At 36.7% G+C, this 24,212-nt stretch overlaps 1 long non-coding RNA gene across 4 annotated transcripts in view; it reads right to left on the reverse strand.

The window, feature by feature from the left end:
* LOC135361763 (uncharacterized) overlaps positions 1-24,212 on the reverse strand; it is a 581,261-nt gene that overhangs the window by 170,200 nt on the left and 386,849 nt on the right. For all 4 annotated transcript variants that reach the window (XR_010405687.1, XR_010405686.1, XR_010405684.1 and 1 more), the window contains one exon: positions 8,835-9,003. This is a non-coding gene — a long non-coding RNA (uncharacterized LOC135361763). The remainder of the gene's footprint in view (positions 1-8,834; positions 9,004-24,212) is intronic.

Consider the following 24,212-nt stretch of genomic DNA (forward strand, 5'->3'; position numbering starts at 1 on the left):
TGCACACTGAGCTTAGCCACCACGATGAGACCATTCATATTATGAACTGTTGTATCATTTTATTTCACACTTAATTCATTTTTGCATCTATATTTACAAGTGGAGGAGGTCGAGAGATGTTTTTTTATTGTATTAGGTTACTACCTTTCTCTATTTTTGGTATCAGAGTAATGCTACCATCATAAAATTAGGTAGTTTTTGATGTTCTTCTGCATTTAGGAATAATTTAAAATTAATTGGCTTTTGAAGTCCCCAGGATTTGTTTTAGTACTAATACTTTTATTACATTAATCACTGTTTAAAATTGTATTTAGCTGGTTAGTTACTTATTTCATTTTGGCTACTGCTTACTTATTTCTTTCCAATTATTCTTAAACACTTTTGGTAATTTACATTCTTCCAAAATATTTTCATTTCACTGAGGTTTTCAAACTTATTGGAACATAACTTTGCACAACTATCTTATGATTTTTATTGTCCCTGAATCCATTCTAAAATTCATGCTGCCGGGGCGCCTGGGTGGCTCAGTTGGTTAAGCGACTGCCTTCGGCTCAGGTCATGATCCTGGAGTCCCTGGATCAAGTCCCGCATCTGGCTCCCTGCTCGGCAGGGAGTCTGCTTCTCCCTCTGATCCTCCCCCCTCTCATGTGCTCTCTCTCATTCTCTCTCAAATAAATAAATAAAATCTAAAAAAAAATATATATATATACATATATATATATATATATATATATACATTTAAAAAAATAAATAAATAAAATAAAATTCATGCTCCCATTTCTAATTCTGTTTGTGGTTTCCTCCTTTATTAAAACTGACAAGGTTTTATCAATTAATAAAATCATGTACAAAATAAATTAATAAATAAAATATTGTAATATATAAATATATAATGTATAAACTTAATTTATGATAAATTTAAACATTATATTATTATATAAATAAAATAGTTTTTGCTAATACCTACAGATGATTAATCACTCCTATTATTTTTATATTTCTGGTTCTTTCACTATTTTTATCTTTATTACTTACTTCATCATAGTTTTATATTTGTTTAATTTCCAGAGTTTTACTTTTAATTCATTTGTAATTATCCTTTATTTCCCCAAGGAAATGAAATATTTTAAGGCTATTACTTCACCTCTGAGTATAGCTTTGGCTGACTCTTACAAGTTTCAGTTTGTAGCATTCCTTATATTTATTGTTTACTGGATCATACACAATTTTATTTTTTATATCCTTTGAGCCATAAGTTAAGTTCAATTGTCTGAAATATGGAAGTAACCTTTTAAAAATACTGTATAATAGCCAGTTGAGAAAATGACTATTTATTCCTAATAATATTGATTCTAACTAAGCAGAGAATACTTTTTACCATTATCTGTTACTTATTAGCATCTCAGTTTTTAGTAAGGTAGTTTTCAGTTCTTTCTATATGTACACTGCCACATTAAACTACTTTGATTTTCTGGGAGTTTGGGACTAACTTCTAGAGTATAGAAAGTTCTAGGGTATATAGTTCTAGAGCTCCATGAGGGCAGGGATTATGTTTTGTTGTTATTGTTTTAGTTTTGTCTAGGTAGCCCAAAGCCTAGCATAGGGTAGGTACTTAGTAAATGTTTGTTTCATGTTTATTTGATTTAATATCCACCTCATTCCAGAAATTCATGTGGTCATAAATATTTATTGAATAAATTAATATACTATACATTTTTAAAAAAAGGATTTCACAGAGAATTTTCTATGTGTAATGATTTTACTAAAAGTACCAATGAAAAGAATAAAAAGTGGACCCCAAATTTTCACCTATTCTTGCAGTAGAGGAGGGCAAGGTTGTTGTAAATAGAGGAATTTAAAGAAGAACAACAGAAGAAAATGAAAACTGAAATAAAGGTCTCTTTAACCCCATGGGCAATTATGCCCAAGGGCTTTAGCATAGCTTCAAAATGAGTTCTTAAAAAATGTGATTTTTTATGTGTTTTTCTTTGTTATTTTCTGCCTCCTTCCTTCCTTTCTTTCACTTCCTATCTTCCTTCCTTTTCTTCCCTCTGCCCCTTCCTCCCTTCTTCAGTAGTGCTCAGAAACCACTTTCAGTGATGAAGGCTGACATCCCTTATTGGATTTGGGGTCTGATTTACGTAAAAGAACTCACAATCTGCCACTATTCTAGTCATCAGAAGTGAGTCTCCATCAGTCTGTAGATGGAATGGAATCTCCCCTTTTCTCAGCATAAATTCTCTGCCTTAACTTCACAGTCACAATCCAATGGGGAAGCAGGTTATCTCCCTCCCACCCCACTTGGGAATGACTGTAATAAAATATCAAAAGTTAATAGAAAACATTGAGCCTGCTTAAAAATCTTGGAAGGAATATGAAACCATAAATTAGCAAAAGGAAATGGCTTAATTGCACTATGCCAGGAGTCGGATGCCTCTTAGGTACAAAATAACTATTGAGGAACAGAACTCCAGTGAAAGCAAAGCAGAAAGTTGGGTGAAAGGCAGGAAACTGATCATACCTCATGACTCTTCTACTGGCTTGCAACAAGGAGGGTAGCCTTGCAGGAGATTAATGATCCTCATTTTACAAATGAAGACTATGACCATTAGAGAGATAAAATGACTTTTCCAAAAGTCACAGCAGTGATTTGTGTTCAGCTCTTCAGATTACAAATAGCCCTACCACAATACAGATGCACCTGCTGCCTTTTAAGAATCTGCTCCACCAGAAAAGATCTATTTCCCAGCCCCTCAGGAGATGCACTTCTCTGTCTAGACCTTTGTTCTAAGTGCTACAGTCTCTGGAATTTTCTCTCTTCCCACTTTGTGCCATGTGTCTAAATCTCATGTATTCCTCAGGGAGGAGGTCAAGTCTCATCTCTGCCACATTCCTTTGCATATGACTTCAGACTCCTCTACACTTCCTCACTGTGGCAGTGACTTGTCAATGAACCATACATTTGACTTATGATTGTAAGCAGCTTGAAGGCAGGTGCTGCAGGGTTCTTGCAGTGTGGATACAGTGGGTCAATGGAATGGTATAGCACAAATCCCAGATTTTAGTTATTGAAGAACAAGAGGTGAAAAGAAAACATTCAAAATGAGAGAAACCAAGAAGCCAATGACTGCAATCTGTCAATAAGATAGCCCATCATGTAGGAATGCCAACAAAACTGTTCAGGGGCAAATATTCCAAGACACCATCTTCCCTTAAGAATGCATATCCACGGGGCACCCGGCTGGCCCAGTTAGAAGAGCATGTGACTCTTGATCTCAGGGTTGTGAGTTCGAGCCCCACGTTAGATGTAGAGATTACTTAAAAATAAAACTTAAAAAAAACCTGAATGCACTTCCAATAAATTACTCTCTCTCTAAAACTCCAATACTAACACAAAGATGATTACCTAATGTCAACAAAAACTTCCCTAAATGATTATTCCCAAGTATCTCATAGCTTCCTATGAATTAGTTGGATTTTGAGGATTTAACCTTGAAAATTTTATTAGGATCTGAAACTTTCTTCCAGAAGTTTTTCTTTTCAATGCACTCTGAGTTTTTCAATTTCATGTACATATTTAATCAATATTTTAATTCTTACATAATGTTTTAGGAACTGCATCATTTTTCCGACTTTCTCCTATGGGACCATGACAGTATCTTTTGTACATAATACACAGTAGTTAACATGGGTTATTGAGTTCATTTCCTTTCTTGCTAAATAAAAGAGAAAAATTTTCTCCAAATTTTTAAAAATTGCAATTACCACATAGGCATAACCACCTATGTCAAAAATTTACACAACACTAAGAGAGCCTATCCTGTGTTTGCTCCCCCAGCCAGCCCCACCATTATTCTATTATATGAAACACATTTGTTTTGAGGAATTTCTGACATCTTCTTAGTTTGTATTGCTCTTCCATATCTGTGCCTAGTTAGTAGGCAGGAAATCTAATTCCCCGGGAAGCATATTATCTGAAACTTACGATCTGTATATGCCACAATGTTTAATTTTTTTTCTAAATTTCCCCTCATCTTCTTTGTCGATACCTATTTTTAAAAGTCATTATTGCCTTCCAGCTGTCCAAATTTTCTTCTCACTTTTCTCTTAAAAACTGACTTAAAGCAGCAGGTCAATATCTCAGCCATCATTAATTTCACACCCTCCTCTTCTCATTTATTCACTGGTCTTTTTTCTCTTGAGGATCACTTTTTTCCTTGATACATTTATAAAAGACCTTCTTACTCCATCTAACCTCTTTTACTAGCAATATCTCATTTCCCACTTTTGCACTTCTTATCTTTCTTTGCTAACTTTAAGTTGTTCTGTCTATTTTTATATAGTTCCTGTCTTCTCCACTCCCAAGGCAATTGTCCTGTTATACATGGACCTTGAGCAGCCACTGGGGATGACAAACTGTATTTTTACTAGAATTTCTAGAGGCAGAGGGTACCTGCAGCCCTGTGCTTTGTTCAGTTCTCTTGCTGCTACAGTGCAATGGCTTAGACTGTATTGTCTTAGACTACTTCACACCTATCTATAATTATGAATCTTAATAATCTCATTGTATCATACATCTTAGATTTCCTCCCAATGTGTTTTTCAACTAGGAATCATAGCTTGTAGTGTTGTTATCAATGATCACATTTCTAAATAGCAGTGGAGAGAATGGAAATGATTTAGTCTATAAGGGTGAGGTCATTTGCATACTTTTAAGTGATTTGCATGCTGGCACAGCCTGGAACTGGTTCAGAGGCTTCCCCACATTTCTCCCTTCATAACAAGGTGTAGCTTATTTTCCTCACTAAAAAACTGTCCTATATTTTCCTCTCTCATACCATTCTCTCCCACTAGAGAATAATACACACTAACACAAGCATGACATCGCCAGGTAGTCTCTATCTTCTGAGCTAATGTTCTCTTTGGCGTAATTCATCATCCCCTCTGATTTTTCAGGGCTGGTGACAATGGTGACTCCCCTAATATCTGAATGAAGTCCTTCATAAATATTTTGCTGAGTGATTGATATCTCATCTAGTTATCTTTCTCACACCTCTTCCCCTCCATATATAACAGATGAGATTCCATTACCAGAAGCAGATGTTGTGGAAACAGTATCAGGAGCCCAGAAACCCTCGTTCTAGCCCCAACTCTCCCATTAACTACCTCTGAGATCTCCACGAGCTACTTAACCTCTCTGGGCCTCCAACCTCCCTGTAAACTGAAGTTGAAAATGTCTTCTTCAGAGGCTTACCAGGTAATTAGAAAAGATGTATATAAAGATATATATACCAAAGCACTTGATACTGGGATTCTTGACACCTCAGCTAAATCAGGTTAACTTTACAAAATCAGATGAAATATAGATTATTTTCTGTTTCACCCATCCCCCTTGTTAGCTTCTCATAATAATAAGCAAACACACTTCTAGGAAGGTCCGTTACATTTTGAGAAATTACTAATGGTGACCTGTCAGATACTGAACAAAAGAATAATTTTAACCACTCCCACCTCCATCCCCATCCATGTATCATTAGCAACCACATTCTCCACCTTTATTTGTATAACTTAGGAGGGACCCTGCAGGGAGAAGCAAGGCTCTTGTTTGATTTCTGACTGAACCTCATTCATTGAAGTAAGGTGTCAGGGCTGCCTGTGGATCTGGAAAGCATTTTGGAAGTAAGAAGCAGACAAATGTAAATCTTTTAAACCCCTATGATAAGCAAACTCTCCTCAGTTCAACATATAAATATAAACATTAAATCAAATCAGATGCTTATACATTTTTTAAACCCATCATAAAACATTTTGTTTTGACAGCTTGGTAATGTAAAGTAAAAACACTGACAGCCAAAAGAATCAGCATCTTTGCCTGCCTACTACCTGAAAGTCTTTCCTTTATATAAATAGCAAAAAAAAAAAAAAAAAAAAAGAGAGAGAAAAAGTATGTTTATATAAAGGGAAACACTGATTTACTAGAACTGATTGCTTCATAGTCTAATTACTTTTCAACTGGCTGTTCCAAATTAAGATGTCATTGATGGCTTTTGGTGATATATTTCATTTTAAGCAAATTTATTCTATAATAGAGTACATCATAATGGAAAGCAGAGTTCCTACTCTTCCATCCTCTTTTGTAGCCTGATATCTTGACAAGTAAATTAAATTTAGCAGTTAAAATGCTTCCATTAGTAATTTTATTAAGTTAATTAAAGAATCTCTCTTTCTGAATTTTAACTACCTTCCTTTCAGAACAATGTTGATTTCTTTTTTTCTTTTTTTAATTTCATGTGTTTAGGGACTGTGATATATTCTAGGACCAATCAACAAGTCTATCAGGATTACATTTCTGTGGGCAGGATTCTACCAAGAAAATCAGGTAAAAGGAAAAAAAAATAGCTCAAAAGTCTTTGAAAGAGATGGTCTGTTTCATATCACAGAAGAACTAGGGTTTTAATATCTTTTAAAAAGGGAAGAAGAGGAGGAGAGGAGAAAAAGAGTAAACCAAAAACACACTTTTTGGGCTATCTATGTTCCCAGGGAAAGGCGGAACTCCTAAGTAGTATATCCATACAAAGAGGGTAAATCATGAATACCTCAAGTAGAGTGTAGTTAATAGATGGAAAGAGAAGAACTACAGCTCTTTTCTTCTTACTCAGTAAGTGTGCAAGCAGTACTGAACAAGATCCTGAAGCTGCTAAAGCACATGTTAAGTGAAACCTTGGGCCCTCTCAAGAATGTGGCATTTTAAAAGAAGTTAAACGGGCGCCTGGGTGGCTCAGTTGGTTAAGTGACTGCCTTCGGCTCAGGTCATGATCCTGGAGTCCCTGGATCGAGTCCCGCATTGGGCTCCCTGCTTGGCAGGGAGTCTGCTTCTCCCTCTGACCCTCCTCCCTCTCATGCTCTCTGTCTCTCATTCTCTCTCTCTCAAATAAAATAAATAAATAAATAAATAAATAAATAAATAAATAAATAAATAAAAGAAGTTAAACATTTCTAAGAGATTTAGGGTGAAGGAGTTGTCTCATTGACCATTAGCTGTTTCTTGTGGTTGGTATTCCTGAGGAATCACAGAAATGATTTCTAGAACTAGAAAGGAGCATTGAGAAAATTTTATCTTATCCTCCCATGTTAAAGATGAGGAAACTGAGGACAAGGGATTATTAACATCATCACCCTGAGAATAATAATAGCAACTCTAACAATAGTGACTGATATTGATTCAACTCATCACTGTGAAGCTTCACATACATTATCTCATTAAAAAGGCCAATGACGGAGATTCTTCTAATGCCCCAACATTATAGATATGGGAAATAATGCTGAATGAAGATTAAGTAACTTGTGTAAAATCTGTATGACTCCAAAGTCCTATGTTCATAACTAGTGCACATCTTTACCTAGGATGAACAACTAGAGTTCATTCAACTAGTTAGTGGTTCCACTAACTAGACTAAACACCAGTTTCTCATGTTTGCTCTTTACAAAGTTGGCCATATTAAGAGAATGGGAAATCTGGTAGTTAAGCTGAAGCTTGGGCATTGAGAAGACACTATGATTTATTTTAAAAGAAATCCCACTGCCAAAGTGCCCAGTGGAATATTTGCTTTATGAATGAAATGAAGGTTGCAGCCATGTGTTCAGACCCAAAGTGACATTTTATTTAAAATTAGGGGATACCACCTGTTACTCATTCATTGAGGAAATGGAGATCCAAGAATACAGCCCATAGCAATTTCTATTTACATCTCACACCTTCTCTCATTTTCTAATACTTTGAGCCTATCAAATAGTTCACTCTGGGAGCTCACATGCTCACTGTCCAATCTCCATCATTCCTCTCAAAATCACTTCCACCACCTCCTCAAATCCTCATGTTACATTCTTGCTCAGTACAGTCTTTCACATGCCCACCTCAGGCATCCACCCCAACTGCTGCCCTTTTTCTCTGGGGGGACTGAATGCCTTCATAGCTATGTCCCAAGCTCACCACTTTTCCATGGGGCACCATGGCTTTTTTTCCTTTCTATCCTTGCCCCATTCTTTAGATTCTGTTTCAAAATAAAAGCCCAAGAAAGGAATCTGGCAACTTATAGATGCTTCCTGGAAGGACAGAATAGATGATGCCATTAAACTACTTAATAGGCCAGATGAGAGAAAAATCTAAGACCACACATTATATATATCTATATATCTATATATCTATATCTATCTATCTATCTATCTATCTATCTATCTATCTATCTATCTATCTATATCTATCTATATCTATATATTCCTTCCCTCCTTTTTTACACCTGGAAAAAATTAAAAAGGCAGAAGGCAGATGCCTACCCCAGATGACTTTTGTATATTCTTGAGAGCCTGCTGTACTTTTTCTCCTTTCCCTTCCTTCCTTTTATTTTCTTTCTTTTTTTTTTTCTTTCTCCCAACATCAAGATAAACAAGGTTTAAGAGCTTTATTGCCTTTTGCCCCTAATTTGATCCCTTGTCATCCTGGAGATAGGTTTTCAAGATGGCATGCCACAGTTTCTGAAGCACAAGAAATTGGTAAATGTCTCTGGGAGTATTTTTTTGTGGAGGATGTTCCCTTTACTAAGCATACTGCTCCTCTAAAATGATGTCCTTAGAAAGAATCTAGCATTCCACAATATTTCTATAATTAATAGCTAGATGGACTCAGAGAAAAAAGAAAGTGGATCATCTGGTATGTTTTTTTAATTAGAAATGATCCTCCTTGCCCTGAAAAAGAATGCTACCTTTAGCCTAGAAGCATAATTTGTATATACCTGACCACATAACAAACATGTTTTTATTAGAAATTTACCTCTTACCTCCTTGATACCTTGCCATTCACATTCTATCTATTCTTTGGTGAGGCTCTTTTTCAATTATTCTGAAGATCGTGTTGTTTTTTTATATGGCATTCAAGTCCAGTAGTGAAATCTGTTTCATATTTGTAATCGGTTTTCAGATCTGGAAGAAGGCCAAATTGGTAAGTCCCTGTGAGTGAAAAAGAAAAAAAAAAAGAAAACACCAGAATTTAGTTATACAACCTGAGCTTATAAAAGATGAGGGAGAAGAACTTGCAAAACATCCTCTCCTTTAACCCCAGTCATTTTGGCCCCGCTTTTAACCTGGGGAGTGACCAATTAAATGTGCAAAACCAAAAAAGAGCCATTGGGATTGTGAAACTATGTGGCAAAATCCTCATTATTAATCACATCGAAGGAAGAATGTGTGATTTTAAAATAAAATATCAGGGAAAGATGTAACAAGTTTGATGCAATAGGTATAGTTAGACCCAGATGTGAAAGATTTGATAAGCTTCTTCTTACTTGTCCTTCACCCTGGAAGCTTCTGAAGAGGCCTGAATATCTGGCTTAAAGTGAGTGATGCTACTTGAAATGAAAAGCAAGGAGATTGCAAATCACTCTTCTGCACAAGCTTGCAATAAGCTATGGCATGGCTGATGGACAGATTCAGGTATTTAAGTGAGTGTGATTTCTAAGCAACAATTTCTAAACCCTACATTGTCGTTGACCTCCATCACGCGATTGGACATGTTTACGAAGGCACATGCAGTGGAATGAAATGCACTGGGAAAAATGCTGAAGTCATTTTCCACCACCACAGCTGTATTACTGCAAAATGAAGCCATATTATCCTGATCAGCAATATACACCAGCTTCACACCCTTCTTCTGGTTAATAGTCTGAGTCCATTCCAGCAGAGAACCTTTCTTTTTCAGGAGTCCCAGCTATGGGTTTGGTTGGAGGAAGATAACCTAAAGTGTATTCTTACATAAGGCTAAGAAACAAAAAAGGATGTGAAGAAATGGTACAAGACTATACTTTTGTCTTTTCCATTTCTTCCTCTCTTTCTTTCCTTCTTAAAGGCAAAGACATGATAAAGATAAAAATTGCCCCAAACAAGTTTGATTGGTCGAAAAGCAAAAGCAAAGTACTCAAACAGCAGCCTTTTAAATCAAACACAATTAACTGTACCTTGAAATATATGTTCTACAATTGTATGTTCAATTAAATAGCTAAAAACAATTTGTAAAAGTTGAAAACCTCAATTGCACACTGAGGTTACATAGGTCTGTTCAGAGTCCCTGCTTCTTCACAAAGGCCCAAGATAAGTTACTTCTTCAAACATTAAAAGCAGAAATTTTCATTGTCTAGTAGACACTCATAGAAAGCTTTATTGTCAATTAAATCAAATATTTGTATTGGACCTTTTCTTAAACCTTGTCAGAGAGAAAAAGGAAACACCAATAAAAAAACAAACTGTTTTTCATGATTATCAGAGCACTGGCTGTCTCTGATCCAGCCCCACTTTGTCTCTATTGCCCATTGGAATCATTTCTGTGCATTCTACTTCATCCGTTTCTAAGTTATAGTCTGTGATATATTTCATACATATAAGCAGTTTAACCTAGGCTGGTTGAGGCTATTTCCATTTCAACCACTGATGAAAAAACAGTATTGATAACAGCCAGAGCACAGCAATCTACAATTATAGCCATTCCAATTGCTTGCAACCTAGTGGTGAAATTTTTCACATTCCACTTACACACATCTATTAGACTATAAGATACTCCAAGGCAGAGACCATCTTCATCTTTAAATCATCACAATATCTGCTATAATATTGGGTATATTGATCTCAAATGATGAAATAACAGAAGGAATGAGTGAGTGAACGAATGAGTGAAGGAAGCAGGGAATTAATATTTAAATACAGGCAACAATTATTTGTGTTATAGTTGCACTATACTGAGAACTGTCTGGAAGAGTTTTCAGAGTGCGACAGAAAAAACTTGGCTGACTATTCTTGGAGAACACGTTGACTGTTTGTTGGATGGAGACAGTTCACCAAGAAAGCAGATTTTGACCCTTCAAGAACTTGAATGTGATGATGAGTTTATGACAGTTCTAAAAGCCAACATACGGTCGGTGGCCAGATTGTGGTTCTGGACTGAGAGGCTTCCATTTGGAAGGCAGACAAGCATTTGAATTATGGGTCTAATGAAAGTGTCAATAGCAATCCTGTTACTGGAGGAGTTGTAAAACCCTGCTTAATGAACTAGGCAGGGACACAAAAACACAATGGTCTAAAATGTACTGTAGGAGAAAATGATAATTAGCCCAGATTTCATGTACAAGATAAAATGCATAGGGATGATATTACCACTGAGCAATATTATAGCCCTTCAGGGGACTCTTTTGTTAACAGGGTTTGGCTCAGCCTTTTCAATCCTCCTTATATGAGTGGAGATGTACGACACACAATCATGAGCTGTGAGTTGGGGAAAGATGTCAGATGGTAAAATTCCTCTCATAGATGCTGACAAACGTTAATGACAATAAAAAGAGTTCTGGCCTCATTAAGGGTTCATTGTTATTTAGGAGGCTTATGCAATATGGGATGATATGCCAAATGGCTTCCTGCACAAGAAAAATCAGGGTGAAAGAGAAAGTCATTCCCTGATCTTGAAGTTTACTTTTCTAGACCACCAATCATCAGCCAGGAAAGTAAGGCAAGACGAGGCCAGACCTACAGTGAATAAGTGGGCAATAGCCTCCTACTTTCACTGTTAAGAGTGAGAGAGCCACTGAGGTAGCCCTGAGTACAAAAGAGAACTTTGAACTTGGAATCAGGAGACTGAGACTCTAGTTTTAGCCTGCACTAACTCTCAGTTTGAACTTTCTCATCTCTTAAAAAAGGGGTAGAGGTGGCTTGGAGTGGCACTTCAAGAACTCTGAATGGCTTAAGAAATCATCTGAGGATTCTGTTAAAATACATATTCTGATTTTGTTGGTCTGGAGTAGATCTGAGATTTTGCATTCTTAACAAGCTCCCGAGTTCTGCTGAGGCTGCTGGCCTATTCACTGCAATATGAAGAATAGGTGACCAGATAACTATTTCTCAACTTGCAAATTCTTTTTTTTTTTTTTAAGATTTATTTATTTATTTGAGAGAGCGAGAATGAGAGAGAGAGAGAGAGAGTACATGAGAGGGGAGAGGGTTAGAGGGAGAAGCAGGCTCCTCGCCGAGCAGGGAGCCCGATGCGGGACTCGATCCCGGGACTCCAGGATCATGACCTGAGCCGAAGGCAGTCGCTCAACCAACTGAGCCACCCAGGCGCCCCATCAACTTGCAAATTCTATGAATCTATCAAAGTCAGTGATAATCTGTTGGCTATTTGTTACTGCAAGTGAGAGAGATGGACAATTACTGAGGCTTTGACAGCATCAGTGCAGTCTTTTTGTGTGTTTTTTTTTCCCTCATCTTTTCAGTCTAAATAAGCTGCTCTAACCTAGTTAAAAATTATATGAATATTCTGTCCTTTAAAAAAATAAATTGGTCAGGAATCTTGGTAGTGGACTATTAATGTTGTTAGGCTAGCTAATGATTGCTTTTGAATCAACTCTTTTATGACCAAATGGATTTCATGTGGAAATATAAAATCAGAAAACTGGAAATTATGAGTTAAAATTTTGAACCCATACCTAATAAAATAAGAGCAAAGAGGCTCAAAAGATAACAGGTAAGGTATAGTGACTATACATAAAAATAAGCACAATAGCCAGAGGATGAAATGTAGGGTATGGCTTGTATCTTACACAAACAGTATCCTAGATGTTTAGCCTGTTGAACGTGACCTAGAAAGCTATAATCCACTGGGTTCTCTCCATAGATACTTTGTTCCCTCCTTTCCCAAGCTTAGTTTTTAAGAGAGCATATGTATATGGGGGAAGGAGGGAGGAGTACCATATGAATCCATGGCTTTAAAAAGTATTTCACTAATCTGAAGACAGGGATTTTGTATTTAACATTTTCTTGATCTCACTAAGCACAATATCTGGCACATAATAGGAGCTCAACTAATGTTTGTTAAAAGGAATGAACTGAAACCAATGAACATTTGATAAAGCTGCAAGACTGAAATTAGGTAAAGTTCACAGGATCTCCAACAGTTTAAAGGGTCAAGAGTTTGGTGGAGGGGGGGGGGTAAGTTGGGGAAATGAATCGTTGGTTATTAAAAAAAAAAAAAAGTTTTTCTCTTCCTCCTCTCAAAGAGGAAGGTTTGTCTAGAGAAGAATCAATGAATTAATCTTTGAACAAGATTTAATGAGCTCATATTATGTGCTTTATGCTTCATATAAGCTCTTTTCTTACCTCTTCCAACAACCCTGTGAAGTAATTATTTTTATCATCCCCAAGCTGCGCCAGGTGCCACAACTCGTAAATGGTAGAACTAGGGGTTCATCCAAGCGCATCAGACTTAGGAGACTGTATTCATCATTTAACTTGTAATGGAGTTGAGGTGGGGAGGAGGAAGAACAAGATATTTTTTAAAACAAGGAAAAAAGAATATATTTCCTAAAGTGCCAAATTATAGAGACTGTGAGTTGTAAAGAAATCAAGAAAAGAGTGAACTCACTTTTGACTTAGGTCAAGGTTGGTTTCATGGAGGAGGGCTGGAAATGGGCCCAGAGTTCATTCACTCATAACATATTTGTATGCCCCATGTAGTTGGATAGACAGTAGAAAGATGAGGTGAAAAGATGAAGGGTCTTGAAGAACGATGACAGTGATCAGTGTTTGTTTTTGAGAATAAAGGGTCAGAAGGACTTGGTAATGCAGGCCAGGAGAAAGCAACATATGGGAACGGTTTTGTTGTTCTTGTTGTTGTTGTTGTTTTCATTTTCAGCATATATTGGGCACCCAAAATACATACTGCCGATAGGGTGGGGAAAAGGGAGCGTGTGTTGCTAAGATAACCTAAAGGCAAACTGTGAATAAGCTAAAATCTCCAGTCAGACAAAAGCCTATTTGTAAATTACTCCACTTAATTTCCCAGGTCATGATTGCCTCTCTCTGCAAAGCGGTTTATGACATTCTCAATTAAGAGTTTGCTATAAAAATGAATGAATGAAGTATTTCAAAACTGCTATGAGATATTAAAGATGAGTCACTTTTAAAAAGTGGTTTTGTTTCCTGTGTTCTGGATAATGCATTTGAGAATGTAGTTTCCAGCCTCACCCATCACCCCATTGTGAAATCAAATTGAATGACTCTCTGCTCTTAGAATGATCGCTCATTCAAATGCATTCAATAAATAAAGCCCAAACACAATGAGGCACTTTTCACAGAGCATCCCAGAGAGCTAGGGCCTGGTCTCTCTCACTGTATGAAGCTGAGATTGAAGTAAATAAAGCATTCACCCACACTGACTGCATAATACATAGTGACTTATTGTTTACTAAGCTCTTACATATACATTATCTCATTTGATCCTCACAACAACCCTATCATAAAGATGCTGTTGGTTTATTATCCCCATTTAACAGATGGAGAATCTAGAGCTCAGAGTGGTCAGTGATTTGCTCAAAGTCACACAGCAATCCAAGAGGTAATTTAAATCTCATCCTCTCCTCCCACCCCCACAGGAAACTTGTCATAAGTACAAAACAGTATAATTAATAGAACCACTACAGAGACTGGGGCAGAATATTTAAATCATTCAGATCTGCCTCTGGTAATTTTGTAAATACTAAGGAATTAATTTTCTACCTTCTGCAATTCTGTGAATTTTACTCTGGACTAAAGGTCATCCAGATATGATCCTTGCTCAGAGTTATGGAAATGTATGCAGTCTAAAGGAATATGGGCCAAATGCAGAGTAAAAATATCAGTGTAACTCCCAGTGTCATTTATTCTTGCTACCTCAAATCCTTTTTGAAATTAGGCAGATTATAAATCATATAAAAATATAAAAATGTAGACCCTTGCCCTAAATTCAATTATCATATATCAGGGGGGTCATGAGTGCAGTAGGTTGGGGAGCTAGTAAAACAAGACTGAAATAGGTATGTATGGTGGGCAAGCCAGAGAGAAATAGAAGGTTTAAAAAAAAAAAAAAAAACATAAAAAAACAAAACTTTTCAATTTACATTTACAAACATACTGAAAAATTATCTAAAAGGCAATATATAAAGTAATTTTCCCCAAATCAACATCTTTTCAGCCTCTAGCCCTACTGAGAGTAATTAGGAGACAGCTGACTGACCCCTCTTAAGAGCCAGTCTGCAGTCAGAGCTGTGCAGAGAAGCACCTTTAGAAGACTTGTCCTCATGGAGGAAGGGGTTACTTCATTTTTTCACATTGCCTAGCAAATACCGTTTCTAAAGCAGTCAGTGATAGCTCTCTCCTTCTTCATTTAGGCTCTCCTTTGCTTTTATCTTCATTTTGGCTAGGGAGTCATCTACATAGCACAGATCTGTCCAGAAGCTACAGATCTACCACACTGGCTGGGCTCCCACATTCACCCACACCCACTGTTGAGAGAACTTGTTGGTTCTAAGGGCCCTTTTCCTCAAAATTTCTAATTCATTTCTCTCCAAAATTACAATGTTTCTATTAGCCTGTGTGTAACTGTGAATAGCTACAGTGGTTCTGAAAAAAACAGTTTCTTTATTGTAGACTCTTCTATTTTCTGAGTCATGGATTTGAGGGAATCATAATTGTATCAGTTACTATTTGAGGCACTACCTTCTTGCATGTGTTTCCAATAATTAGTCTATATTATCAAATCATCTCAAGACACAGAAGGGTCTTTATCCTTCTCCATCACAAACGAGACAGAAGTCATGATTCCAAAGTTTAGTCTTCAAAAGGTAAGTGACTTAGAACCAAGGTTAAATTACCTGGTGTTTTTAAGTATCAGAAAATATAGTTCTATCACTATTTGTCCACACCTTTGGACTTGATTTAAAAAGCAAAAACAAAAATAATATTGCTCATGACCGAGGCTTTATAATTATCTGCACTGAAAGCCATATTGAGATCTTTAAGCTATTTTAAGTGTTATGACCAGTGGCTTCAGGAATGAGGTTTTATTTAGATAACACAAGACCTTTGTTGTTGATTGAAACCTGGCTTGATGCCTCTATACATCTAAATAATTAGAAAAAATACATTTGAATGAGAAGCAGATGCTGTTTCCAGATTTCTATTTTCACTGTATAAAATAAATAGAAGCTTTCATCTCTGCATTTACTCTTCAAATATGCTGCATACCACATGAATCATTATTTAAAACATAGGGCATTCCTTTTACAAAGGTGAAGGAAATGGGGGTCTTCTGGAGTACTTGTTTCTTCAAAACACTTTCTGCTCCAAGAAACCTAATCAGGATTATTCATTCTCCATTATTCCTTCCCATGCTTCCATGCCTGGTACTAAGCCAGTAGATCCAAATAGAATGGGGGAAGGCTGGTGCTGAATGCAAGAATGGCAGGCCCTGCTGGTGATCTGTGGCTTGTAATTGGCAACAGATGACAAACATACTGCAAATGCTCAATGTTCATCTTATCAGGTGCAAAACCAATTAAGAAGAAACTATACCCAGGCAAAGAAAAATAAAGAACAGGACATCACAGGGTACCTTTGAGAATGGAGAGTAGTTTTCTTGAGCTTCTTTATCTGTTGCTATGTCAACACTCTAGCAGGTAGAGTATATTTTTGGTTTTTCTTCTCAGCTAGGAAGTTATACACTAGGTTCCTGATCCAATTTTAAATGCTTGAGATGTTTGGATGGAGGAGTTATGTAAACATAACATAAGGGCAAGGGCCTGCACAACATCAAAGTAAAGCATGATTCCAAACTGGTGGTCTTCTGAGCTGATAGCTACAATAAGACAAGCCAAATTGGCTACCAAGCCCAATGAGAACTGATAGGCAATGAAACTATAATGTAATTTACTGAGATCACTTGTTTACTTGTTCTTTTTCACGATGCCTCATGCCCTACCATTCATTCTTTAAGGCTATTTCTCTTGCTTACTATTTCCCTCCAGGTCTAGCAGAATGTCTAGTACATATAAGGTACATATAAGTTATCAATTAATCAATATTTTTGGATGGACACTATGAATGGATATAATTTAAACATTTATTCACTGCCCTGAAATAAATACCATAGTTTATGAGTTGCATGAATACACAAAATAAAAATGGTAGTTGCCACTTACGAATCACTTAACATGCAACAAGCATTGTGCTAAGAGTTTTACTTGCATTATATTAATTTTAATACTCAAAGTGATCACAGAAAGTAAGTTCTATTCTCTCCATTTTAAAAATGAGAAACCAGAGGTTCAGACAGGTAAACTGACTTGCCTGAGACACAACCAGTGAGTGGCAAAACTTTCTAGTCCGTCTTACTCCATAACCCTTACATCTTCTGCACTGCATTGTGCCATCCACTGGGTTTCAAAGGTTTTGAAAGCTTGTTCTAATACAATGTGCTATAAACTTAGATTTAACACAGAAAGAAAGAGTAAAAAAAGTTCTACCAATTAATTAGCACTTGGAATATCAGAATCAGGTTGTCCCTGCATATGCAGTGAATAAACTGTTCTTAGAATGTAACCAATGATCCAAATGAACAGTATGATCCTTCAACACAGAGAAAGGTTTGAAGGGTTCAGTATGTGAATTGTGCTGCTGTGAAATAAACCAAGGTGAAAAATTAATCCAGAACTTTTGATTTGAACAGACATTGAGGCAATTCTATCCCATATGTGCACATATAGATCCAAAAGAAAATAATGCAATGCTAGAAATAGAGAATATACATACTATCAATGTGGTTGCTGCTGCTGTTACCATTATCAATGATAATGATTATTATTTGTTATCATTATTATGGTTAAGATTTATTGGAGCTTGCTATACTATACTCCAAGATTTGTGATAAGTGTTTTATAGACATTTTTTTCATTTAATCCTCAAACAACTCCCTGAGGTTAACATAATTAGTATCCCCATTTTCCACATGAAAAATTTGAAGTTAAGCACAGTAAATAACATGTCCATGGCCAAATAGCTAGTAGTGGTGGAACCAGGCATAAAACCAGGCCTGTCTGGGCCCAGACTGTGATCTTACCGAATACTACATTGTGTTTCATTGATTTCTACACAATTATTATGACTGGGGCTTTAGAATTTTAATTTTGTAAAAGCTTTACATATACCATATCTTGGTTCTACTGCCAACATGAGCTTGGGGATGGTTAAGTATGTGATGATGGAAAGATAAACAAGTATTAAAATTCAAAGGGTTAACCCCCCCAATTACATGTGTTTTCTTTTCTCAAATTAGGGATATTGTGTTTTTTTTTTTTTTTTAAGGTATAGATAAAGATCTTGCTATGAAAACATGTACTAGTATTTGCCAATACTATGGGCTCATCCTAGACAAATTCAGCATGTAGTCCATGCTCTCCATTCAATAGCTGGTACTGGACATGCCTTTAGAAAAATTCTGGTATATTTTCTAGATTTCTCCTCCTATATAGACTCTGACTAAAAAGGAACAGGGGGGCAGCACTTTGAACCCTCAGCTACTGCGTCTGGATGAAACTGAAAGTACAGGGATTTCCATTCATGGAAAATGAGATGAAGGATAAAGCTAGGTGACCTTTTGAGAACACTTTAAAATTATATTCTGTTTATTGAGTTCATGTCTTGGTCTAAGGTTCAGAATGATATTCATTTTGTATGAATAGGTTTTCTTCTTAAATCATTGTGAAGAAAATTATTAGTATATGAAAGTACTGTATAAAAGGAAAAGATTCATTTGGATGTTTAGAGACCACATGTGCATTTAGGAACAAGGAGATACAATTTTCCCTTTGGATAGCTGCAAGAATTGGGGAAGTCATTTGAATTCTCTGAGCCTCAGTTTTCTTATCATAAAATGTAGGGCTGGATCTAGCTTGTCTCAAAATTACTATGGAATTAGAAATCTATGATTCTTTCAATCTACCTTAGATTGAGCAGTTACGTGTGCATTTACACTGCAATGATCACATAAGAACTGCAGAGAGCCTCTCAATAAATTCCTAGGAAATAATTTGACAGTGTGACCAAATTATAAATAGCTCTAGTTGTCTAACACATATAAGAAGGTAACAAGATTTTTCAACTTGGTGCAGCAGTGATGATTATCTAAGCCTTTTTAGGTTTTTCTCATTGTCCTGAAACATAGGTATCAAGGAAACGGGAAGTAGAAATTCTGCGTATTTACTCCTGATGCTGATAACATCTATATTTGACATTCTAGAATAACAACATCTCCAGCAGCAACTAAGATATGCATGTTTCAGAACTGAGAAACTTTTAAAATCCCCCTATAAGGAAAGCAGCCACAGAAGACTCTTAATAATTGATTATAATTGATTTTAACCTTGTCCTAACCTGGGCAAAATGGCAAAGCCAATCATCTTTGTCCAGATGGGGTATGAGAAAAGAGCCCCCAGTCCACATCTTTAAAAGCTCCAGACATGAGCAGAAGATAAAATATTTAGTCTGCCAAAGCCTTGACCTCCCAATTCCAGCCAGTTTTGAACTTGAATTGATTTCCGACAAGGCATCTGGGAGATGATTACAACGGAATGCACTAAAGCTGGGCAGCCTTTATTTTAACATCCCAGCAGCTTAACCTGTTAATAACAGCAATTGTTTTAGATACAATACCAATTGCTGTAACCGACGCAAGAAATGGATAACAGCAGCACGTCTCCCAGGCAGTGCAACAGCAACAAAAAAGCACAGCCAGTCACAGGAGGGGCTGCAGCACTTCTCAAAGAAGCCTCAGTTTTCAGGGACCCAGGCACCATCAGAGACCCTTTCTACAGTCTAAAAAAAAAAAAAAGATTGTGAGCCAAAGAAGGTTGCGTGACGAGAGAGAAATCACTATAAGCTAGGCGATCTGGAATCACATCTGTGTCCTGCCGATGAAAGCTGAGCTGTCCCGGGCAAGTCACTTCATGTCTATATGCCTAATTTGCTTTGTTTGAAACAGTGCTGCCCAATAAAGACATAATGTGAACCAGAAATGTGAACCCATATGTAATTTTAAATTGTCTAGTAGTCACATTTTTTAAAAAAGCCTTTAAAACGGAAAATTCATTTTAATATCTTTTTAGAAACATTTTTTTAAAAGATTTTATTTTTAAGCCATCTCTATACCCAATGTGGGGCTCAAACTTACAACCCTGAGATAAAGAGTCACATGCTCCATCAACTGAACCAGCCAGGCGCCCCTTTTAATAGCTTTTTAAATATAATAAGTATAAAATATAATCATTCAATGTGTAATCAATTTAAAATTATTAACGTAATATTTTAAATTTATTTTTGTACTAAGTCTTCAAAATCTAGTGTATATTTTATACTTATGGTACATTTCAATTCAGATTAGCCACATTCTAATTACTCAATAGCCACATGTAGCTAGTGGCTACCATAATAGACAGCACAAGTTTGAAAAATGAGCAGGTTAGACTAATCATCTCTAGGGTTTTCTCTATAACATGTCATGATGATTCTAAACGTTGCTTCTGCTGTTCTTCATTTTAAATAAGCTACAGGTTGAAAGTGTAGATGTGGCCTGTGGATGGGTGAGAGGAGGATGTTAGAGTGGCGGCAACTGTGACAATGAGTTTGAGTTTAGCCATCTGTAAGGTCTGTGCTGATGTGTGGACATGGCCTTAACCCTATCCTTGATTAGCTGTCTTACTCCAGTTAGTCATAAGTGGTATAGAGTCAGTGGACAGAGTGGGTGATTGCAAATTTTCATGACACAGCCCAGCACATTCTATTAAATGAAATGATCAACAGCATCCTCATCATTCATTGGCCACTATTTATGTACCATTCATGTTGCCTATACAAAATCATTTAATCATCTCAACCACTCTTTGGAGTGGCAATTATTAACCTTATTTTCACAGGTGGTAGGCTGAGCCTCAAAGAGACTAATTAGTCTGCCCAATGTCAGACTCCTAGAAAGCATGGGGTGTAGATTTGAACCCAGATTTTCCAGACCTCTGGACCAGGCTCTTGACTGCCATGATATACTGCTTTACAAATAACAGTTTTGGTCTTCTACCTCACTCCTATGAAGGTTTCCGAGATTATAGAGATAAGAAGAGGCATAGAAAGGCTAAAGATGTTGCTTTCACTTTTTAGTGACTGAGAAAGTCAGAAACAGTACAGAATAACATTCTAATAAACATATACTCGTCTCTCCCAGTCAAGCATACCTGCAAAATAGAAGAAAGAAGGAAGAGAGGAAAGATGGAAGGAAAGAAGGTAAGAAGGAAGGAAGGAAGGAAGGGAGGGAGGGAGGAAGGAAGGTAAGAAGGGAGAAGGCAGGAAAGGAGGGGGGAAGGGAAAGGAAGAGGGAAAAAGGAAAGATTCACCAAGCACTGTGACATTTCAATAGAGTCTCAAGGCTCTGGTCAGAGAATCAGGGCAACATTTTCCTTCTCTTAAACATATCCATGATTCAAACTCAGACCACAATATACAAATTATACCTTTAGCAAATAAATACATCATGTCTGGTGAAATGTGGAGGAAGCCTTCTTCACACACTGAGTATGCCTATGCTCACAGACTCATGCTCAAATATAGACTCCTACAATCACCTTGTCATCAAACTGTAATGTTAAGAGGCAAAAAAATAAATACCTAGATTTTTACATATTTTAAAGAATTCTACATAACATCATATTAATCATTCGACAGATCTTTCTACACTACAGAAATGGTCAGGCATGGGAAATAGGACTGTATGGAGGTATTTCTATTACATTATGTGCTATTTTTCTTTTCTGATTTCTGAGGGTATAGAGACAGGTCAAACTGGTAATTTGGGAGTAAACAGTTTCTTGTGAAAACGTCATGCAGGCTTCAGTGTTAACTTGATTTAAAACTAACTTTCCTATAGAGACATTTGGAAAGGGCCCCGTAGCCAATCTGCAGACAGCTCTCTGCAGCTGGGCCATGACATGCCCATCACTTGTGAACTAATCTAGAATCACAAAGTCTTAACCACCCCTGTTTATTGTGTTTTGACTTCATGAGTCACTACTATCATGGCTGTAAGGAGACTTTTCTTTAACTTGCCCAAACACATGTTAATATTTTATGTAAAGATGATAACAGTTCATATTTATTGCATGCTTACTCTATACCAAGCCCTGTTTTGAGTGCTTTATGTGGATTAGTCCTCATCAGAAGGTATCCTTACTATGCCCATTTTACAGAAGAGGAAAGTGAGGTACATAAAGCTTATAAACAGTAATAGATAGTATGGTTTTCTTTTTTTTCCCCCTTATCCTGACCTTTAGTACACTTCTCATAGTCTCCTTAGAAACTTCCATCCAGCCATAACTTTGGCTTAATCCAGATTAAGAGTCTGTCCATCATTCTCAATCCTACTCATAAAGTTCTATGTTTATTGGTGGTAGAAGAGGTTTATGTATTCTATCAGTTATTTGTTACTGCATAACAAACCACTTCAGAAAATTGTGGATTAAAATCAAAAACAATTTCATGTGCATTTTATCACAATTTTAAAAATTAAAAGGGAAATTTAAATCAAAATAAAAAAGCAAACATTTGCAATGATGTGGATGGAACTAGAGGGTATTATGCTAAGTTAAATAAGTCAATCAGAGAAAGACAATTATCAAATAATCTCACTGATATGTGGAATTTGAGAAACAAGGCAGGGGATCATAGGGGAAGAGAGGAAAAAACAAAACAAGATGAAACCAGAGAGGAGGACAAACCATAAAAACTCTTAATCTCAGGAAATAAACTGAGGGTTGTTGGGAGTGGAGGGGGGTGGGAGGGATGGGGTGGCTGGGTGATGGACACTGGGGAGGGTATGTGCTATGGTGAGCACTGTGAATTGTGTAAGACTGATGAATCACAGACCTGTACCCCTGAAACAAATAATACATTATATGTTAATAAAAAATAATAAAAAAATTAAAAAGCAAAAATTTTACTTCCTTATGACTCTGTGGGTTAGTAAGTTAGACTGAATTCCATTAGACAGCTTTTCTGCTAGTCTTACCAGGGGTCACGCATGCAAGTATAGTTATCTGGTAGCTCAACAATGGCTGGATAATCTAAGATGGCCTCATTCACATGTCTAGGGGTTAGTGTCTGTCAGCTTGGCCACCTGTCTCAAGCAGGCTAGCCACTACTTCTTATTGTGGCAACTGTGTTCCAAGTCCCAGTCTTCAAGCACTTTTAAAGCTTCCACTTGCATCACATTTGCTGCTGTTCCCTGGGCCAAAGCAAGTCTCATGGTCAAACCCAGGATCAAAGTTGGAGAAAACTACACAAGGGTATGGGTCCATCACATAATAAACCCCTTACATATTCTTCTTCTCCTTCAAAATGGCCAAAACAACTCAAGCTTAAGCAGAAGACTAAATCAGAGAAGGAAATCCACATGTCCTACTAAGCCACAAATATATCAGATTCTAAATTTGGCCTTAAGTTTGAGCCTCAGATGTAGATGAATACCAAGTCCCATATTTCCATGAAATATATTTCTTTTCATAACATATTTTGGAAAGATGGCCACCAGTTTTGTATTTAAATGAAACACAATATTTCATTTGAGGGCAAAACAACATCAAATATTTTTTATAAGACCCACTGGATGATGACAATGGCTAATGCTGTATTTTTGCCATGGGAACTTTTGTTTTACTGAAGCACTAAAATTACAATCACATGTACTCATCTTCTGTTGAAGTAATGAACAATGGTATGTCTGAGAGAAATTCAAAGTGCATCATTTATCTTATCCTATTTTCAATTAGGCCGAATAAAGTATAAAGTTGGTTCCAAACTACATCACAGAAACAGGGTGAGTAAATTTATTATACCACTAGAGTGCTAATCTTAGCAGATGGCAGAAAAAATATTTTTAGCATGAAACATGCTAAAGCAATAAATCTGAACAAGGTGGATCTTATCAACTAATATCTCCCCAGTGTGAGGTAAAACTCCTGTATGACAACTCAGCATTCTTAGGAATTTTGGTGGATGTGGTTAGATATGGTCCTCAGTGAGAGATGGGAAAAACAGCAAAATTGAGGATCAAATAAGACAACAAACTATACACCCAGAGCACTGCATTGAATTTTAAAAAGTGGAATGAAGTGACTGTGCTATGTTTTAACTGCTGTTGCATTTTATTTCTGAAATTATGCCTACCCCAGAGTCTTGTCAGTTCTCCATTTAGAAGTCTCTATTAGGTCAGTTTTGGTGAGCACACACAGTTACACTTTCCTGTTAATCACCATTAGCCAAGGCAAGCA

Source organism: Mirounga angustirostris, unplaced genomic scaffold (genome assembly GCF_029215605.1).
Source record: "Mirounga angustirostris isolate CCGP_5_RB_7025 unplaced genomic scaffold, mMirAng1.0.hap1 SCAF_10, whole genome shotgun sequence".
Lineage (NCBI taxonomy): Eukaryota > Metazoa > Chordata > Mammalia > Carnivora > Phocidae > Mirounga > Mirounga angustirostris.